This window comes from Cynara cardunculus (genome assembly GCF_001531365.2).
Source record: "Cynara cardunculus var. scolymus isolate 2C chromosome LG 11, CcrdV1, whole genome shotgun sequence".
NCBI classification, from domain to species: domain Eukaryota; kingdom Viridiplantae; phylum Streptophyta; class Magnoliopsida; order Asterales; family Asteraceae; genus Cynara; species Cynara cardunculus.
In genome coordinates this window covers 16,132,096-16,139,086 of record NC_037538.1, presented here as the reverse complement: position 1 = coordinate 16,139,086, position 6,991 = coordinate 16,132,096, and positions in this window count along the sequence as shown.

Below are 6,991 nucleotides of genomic sequence, written 5' to 3'. Positions count from 1 at the left end.
GAGAATGTCAGAGCTACATCTATGTCCAATGGATCATTTGATTTATCTTTTGCTCTGGATAGATGATAGCATGCCTGAAAAAGTCATAGATCTGAAGATACGAAGGGAATTTCTACGTCGAAGAAAACTTGGTGAAAGTGTACCTGGGTACATAGATCTAAGATCTCTAGATTAGTTTCTCTTTGTAACAACTTTCCACTTTACCTTGTAACTTCTTGTACTATGTCTTCTTTCAGTGATTGTACTTATATTCTGTAAGTTCTGAACATGTACTGTAATACTTGTAATATTTCTTATGATTAATAAAATGAGTATTCCATGTACTTCACTAAAAAAGATCCCTGAAAAAAATAATAGAGACACAAGTCTATGAGTTCCAGTGTTACTTTTCGCATTCACTGACAATCTATAAGTTAGTGAATAAGCTTTCAGTTTCAGTTTCCGTACGTTTAATTTTCTTAGATATAACTTAAGAAAAATTCCCAAGCTGAGACTGACCAAACTGAAAAAGATCCTAAAATAGTAAAAAGGAACATGCACTTTGTATGAAACTTTTCCTTACTATTAATTGATAAGATAACCTTCTTTATGTTATCTTGTTATCATCAAATAGGGGGAGATTGTTGATCCTCTCTCTCAGTGATTTGATGATAATCCCTATTCACCTATACGTTGTATTTATGTTTCTGTATTTTCAGTTCCAGCGATCTTCACTGAGTCTGTTCAGTTATCGCTGAAGAACTTGCTTTGTAAATCTTTAGAGACAGCAATACTTCAAGAAGACAACACTCACACCAAAGAACCTTCAGCAAACGTCGAAGACTGAAACTGAAGATTAGAGACCAGCGAGTACGTGATCTGAAGCGGTATTCAGTGATTACAAGTCTGTCTACATATGTGTGAAGACTGCTCAAGCTTCAGCAAATGATGATGAGACATTCAGGTCATTCCAACATTCAGCGATCAAAGGAAGCTTGCTTAGCACGATTGTTGTTGTCTTGTCCTTATGCACACAAAGGACAAAACTCATACCCTTACGAAAGTTAGTACGGTACGGAGCCGACTAGTCGACTCTTTGTCCACCAACTTTATGTAAGGATGTCTGCTCATGAATAGTGCTTTTGTACTATTCACCGTAGCAAAAGACAAGCCTTCCTCTTAAGGTTTGGCATGCACTCTAAACCTACCATATTGCATTAAATGGACATTTAATGCACTATGTATAAATAGAAGTGTTTCTTCTCCATGCAGAGAGCGCACATCTCTCTCTAACCGAATTCTTACTTCAAGCATCTTCTAGCTTAAGTAAATGATCTTTCTTTTAGCAACTTCCTTTCTTGTAATTGCTAAAGCTTTGTGTGTAACCAAAGATTGTTTAGATTGGTTTTTATTACCTTATCTTTCCATAAACAATCTTGTAAAATCTGTATTGATCTTCTCTATCAATATATATTTTAAATTTGAAAATATTGTGTTTGTATTCATCCCCCCTTCTACAAATTGTTTCTCTTCTTGTAGACCCTTACGGGACCAACAACCGGAACCGGCGGGKACCCGATATTTTTCAATTAAAAAAAATTAGTTTATTTTAATACTAAATTTAAATTATGGCAAGAACTTAGAACTTTAGATTAGATTTTTGGTCCCGTCTTTGCGCCTCATTGACTCATACTGTCAGGCCTGTGGCCTCTCACGGACCGTCTTCATCGACTCATAATCGTTAAACTTTGAACATTTACAATTATAGTATGTAATCGTTAAACTTTCAATATTTCCTATTAGTCTATTATAGTTTGTAATCGTTAAACAATATTTGTAACCATTATTCCATATAATTTGTATTCTTGTTTATTTATTTAGTGTTTTGGCAATGTTTTATTTTTTATTTTCTAAACAACAAAAATTTAATATTTTAGGAAGCGGGTACCCGGTGGTTCCGATTCCGGTTTCAAAAATTCAAGAACCACTCTAACCGGTTTCGGTTCCAATATCTTAAGAACCACCGGTTCCAGTTCCGGTTTCTGTCAAATAGGGCAGGTACCCGCATATGCTCACCCCTATCTGAAAGTGGTGGTATTGAATTGAGTTATTAGTGTTGGTTTATGGGAAATGTTTATTCCACATATATATTTATATATCAAAATTCAAGTAGATGGGTTAAGCTGATAGATTTACTGGTAGAAAGACTTCCTCAACATGCGTATGCCTGAAGGGTCAAATCTTGGACCGGGTTAAGCTTTGGACCACCGAACATGAATGTCATGTTAAAACTGATAAAGAAAAGGTTCAAATCAACCATACTGCCCTTAATCTTAGTTTTTTACTGATTCAGTCTGTCATGATTTGCTGAAAACAAAAAGCTTATCAAACTTTAAGCGAATAATTCAAACTAACGTCTTTATTAACCAGTTTTAAATATGGATATTATGATACATATTGACACTTGTTTGTTTGTCTTTATTAGGTATGTTTTTACAAGTATTAATGTTCAACATTTTTAACCACAAGGGTGGTCCCTGATTGATTTGAGCTTGGCTCCAAAGGTCAAAAGTATTAGAAGGTCCCAGGTTCAAATCCAATGAGGAATAAAAATCCTCGTGTGACCATGAAGGTTCAAATGCGGTGACTCTGGGCTATCTGCAAAGCAGGTGGTCGCCCTGGGATTAGTCAACTCACATAGCGGTTTGGATATCCAAGTTAATTATATATATATTCAACAATTTTATAAAGCTACTTACTAATTCAAAAATGTTACGGTTTTTAACAGATGGAATGTCTTTTGTTTGTCGTGATGCAAATATCTTGAACTGTGAAAATTGGGAATTGCTTAATTCCCAAAAGATCATATGTTATTTGTACATGTATAACTCGTACTTTTTATGATACAACTATTTCACACGTTATAAATGAGGATGGTGTTGAAAAAGCAAGCATTAACTTTGAAAATGAAAATATCTATTTCATGCATATCATGCTTTCGAAAATGACTTATCATTTTTAAAATAGTGAAATTAATTAAATTAGTCATTTTTCACAGTGGGTTTTACTTTTTAGCCAATTCTCTCTCAAAATAACGAAAATAGTCATAGGTCCGCAATTTGCACAAAAAAATGTTCCTGAACCAGATCCAAAATTGTAGAGACCAAATATGTAAATTAGTTATAAGTCTGCAATTTTTTTCCAAATTTACATATTTGGTCTCCTCGACCTGGTTCAGAAACTTCCCTTTTTTACACTTTCATCCGTTTCTAAATCACGGAACTATCAATTGCAAACGTATGACTATTTTTGTTATTTTAGAAAAAAAATAATTAATACGATTAAATTAAAAATAGCCAAAAATAGATTTATATTTTTTGAATTGTCCCAAAATTTATTTAAACACTTGATACATATAAAATTTATGCTTTTAGAGCATATCCAATGAAAGGTTTTATAAATAGAAATTGTTGCGTTTATATGTCGTTATTATGGAAAGTTCTTGTAAGTCATCCATATTTTTTGAGTTTTTTATAAAAATCTTAGGGGCCGTTTACCAAATACTTACCCGGTAAGTGTTTACGGGTAAAATTTAACACTATTATTTACTTATTGGGTAAGATTTTAGTCCACAAAAACGACATAGTATGCAACAATTTACCCGGTAAGCGCTTACCGTGATAAGAGTCGTCTCCCTCACTTACCGAGTAAGACTCTTGGTCCTTGTGTCACTCTTACCGGGTAAGACTCTTGGTCCTTGTCTCGCTCTTAACGGTTAAGATTCTTGGTCTTTACCATATTCATCCGATGAGGTAATGTTACTTGGTAAGCGCTTACCCAGGTAAGAGTTTGGTAAACTGCCCCTTAGTTCTTACTTTCAGTGTTATCTAAAAATTTGTTTTTTTTTATTCTTTTAATTAATTTTTAAATAAATAGAATAAGAATTTAAAGCGAAAAAATATGTGGGTCCCGTTCATTCTTTCGAAATCAATAATCAATAATAATTATAAAGTCAAGAAAATAAGAAAAATGTCATTTCTTACAAGTTTCACGACAAAAAACCAAGGTTCTTGTTCAAACATCTAAAAAAACATGAAGCTCTTATAAAAACCTCTCTACGATAATAATTCTTATAACTCATTACACTTTTTACTGATAAAAACCTTCCATTTAAGATACTCTAATCAACTTAGGTGTGTTTGGGATTGCTTATAAAAACAACTTATCAACTTATTCCGGTGTGGTACCGGTAATAAGTATTTTTGAGTGTTTGGATAAACAACTTATACCGGTGCCAAACCGGTAATAAGGAGTTTTTGAAGAAGTTAAACTCTTCTGACTTACAATAAATTAATAAGTGTTTTTATAAATAAATAAAAAAACATAAGTTATTTCAAATAAAGAATCTCAAACACCGAAGTATATTCCATAACAATACCCTACATGATTTGCCATTGTAAGTGGCTTGCAATAATCTCGTACTGTACCAATAGAAATCAAGAAAACAACAACGAGTGGAAGGTGGGCGTGGCACCATCATTTACTTGGTACCACATACACTTGGGACTTTTTCTTCAATATTGCATTTTAGTACCTAGGGTTTAGGGTAATTGCATTCAATACCCAATTTTTTTCTTTTTATTAGCCTGGATATCCAACCCGTTATGTGAACCGACTAATTCCAGGGCCACCACCTGTTTTACAGATAACTCGGAGTCACCGCATTTGAACCTCCGTAGCCACAAGGGGATTATTATTCCTCCTTGGATAGTATTTGTAATGTAAGGTTCTATGATTTATGAAGGTGTATACAAAACCAACCAAATCATCAAATTACATGTATACATCTGAAGACTATCTAACACGAACAAGGTTGAAAAAGGGATTCTTCCACATAATGCTGAGTGTCATGGAGTTCTTCCCTAGAATCGAAATATTTGCTCAATGCCAAGTGTAACAAGACTCTGTTGTACCGAGAGGAAAGAAGGTGAACAAACTCTTTAGCAAACATTCGTTGAGCTCTTGCTACAAGAAAACTCAGTTTGTTCATTCTCTTAATAGATAGTCAAAGCATCTCCAATGGAGTGACTAATAAGAACCACAAGGGTGGTGTCTGATTGGTTTGAGATTGGCTCCAAAGGTCAAAAGTACTAGAAGGTCTCGGGTTCAAATCTGATGAGGAATAAAAATCCCCTTGTGGCCACGGAGGTTCGAATGCGGTGACTCCGGACTATCTGCAAAACAGGTGGTCGCCCTGGGATTAGTCGGCTCGCATAACGGGTTGGATATCCAGGTTAATCAAAACAAAAACCTCACTTTAACACTTTTTGCCATATTATTGCCAATTTAACAAATTAAGAACCTCCATAGAGTTCCACAACGGTAATTAGGGGTGCTTATGGGTTGGGTTGACCGGGTTAAGGACATTTGAACAACCCAACCCAATGCTTGAGGTTTGGAAAAATCTTAACCCAACCCAACCCAACCCAAACCAAAGTGCAACCCAACCCAATCCGTACAGGTTGGTCGGGTTGATACCTTTGGTATATTAAAATATTCTTCTAACCATGAATATGTTATTTATCTACTCATAATATCTTTTTCATCATCAACCATTTGATACAACTTATTCATATTCCTTACATATATCACATGCAGTTAATTTTCTCAATTTACATATATATGTTCACAGTTACTGAATGAGTTATATAGAGATATGAATAGATTGAAAATATGTGTATATGAAAAGCATACATGATAGTGTAATTGTCTAATGTATATATTAATAGAAATTCAACAATCATATCAAATCCAAGAAATAAAATGATATCGAGTTCAACGGATTGGGTTGGGTTCAAAAAATAGTAACACAATATCAATCCAATACCTGCGGTTTGACAATTTTACAACTCGATTAGACATCGGGTTGCTTCGGGTTGGGTTATTTCGCGTTGGGTTGGGTTGGGTTGATCGGGTTTTTGAGCACCCCTAACGCTAATCGTTTACAAGAACTTCAATTTTATGGGTCCCATGTATTTTTCTAATGTGATATATAAATCAGATATATATATATAAAGAAACTAATACGACACATTAATCGAGGCAAGAAACCAAGATTCTTGTATAAGAACTCGAAAAATGTTGGTGACTTATACAAACTCTCCACTATGGTACTGACTTATGAGAACTGTACTTTTGCTTATACGAAACCTCCCATTGAAGATGCTCTCACATTCACATTTATAGTATAAGGGTTTATACTAAGGTCATGGAGATATATTTCAATCTATTATAACAAGGTGTCTTATCTAGAACTAAATCGCAAAGTGACTTACAGCATGTTTATGCATATGTCGAGATCATTGCATTAAATTGTATCAATAAGACATGTTCAATGTTTTTAATAATGACAGATCCCCAAAGTCAAAGGGGTACACATAATCAATGCAGACATGGTAAATAAACAGTCTATAGAAATGATGGTTTTTTTTTGTAAACACATTTATCTCATAAATATATCTCATTCAGTGTATGATTGCAACAAGAAATGGCAGTGCTACAATAAGAAAGAAACAGTTTGTAGATTTTATTAAAGTTTGAAAGTGTTATAAAAATGAAAAATAATAATAACTTTGTTGCTCCAGCAATATGTTACATGTGGATATCTTATATGGACACAGGATAATAAAACTACATAAAAACATGTTAACTTGTGTCATATCATTGAGATTCAAATTAAGAGATTCTATGTGCTATTTTCAAGATACAATATTATAAAAAAGAATTTTTAAAAATATAATGTTATAATAAGATGATATAAAGATAAAAACTATAATAAATAAAAATGAAAAATCATGGCTTTCTGCACTCCCAATCTATACTATATTATAAAATATTTGACAAAAGTTCTTAAAAACCATTATTTTATGCATGAAGTATTGTTTGTTGATGCAAAAATATTACTTAATATTCAAGATTACAAGTAAATTTTGCATAAGTACAACTTATTAAA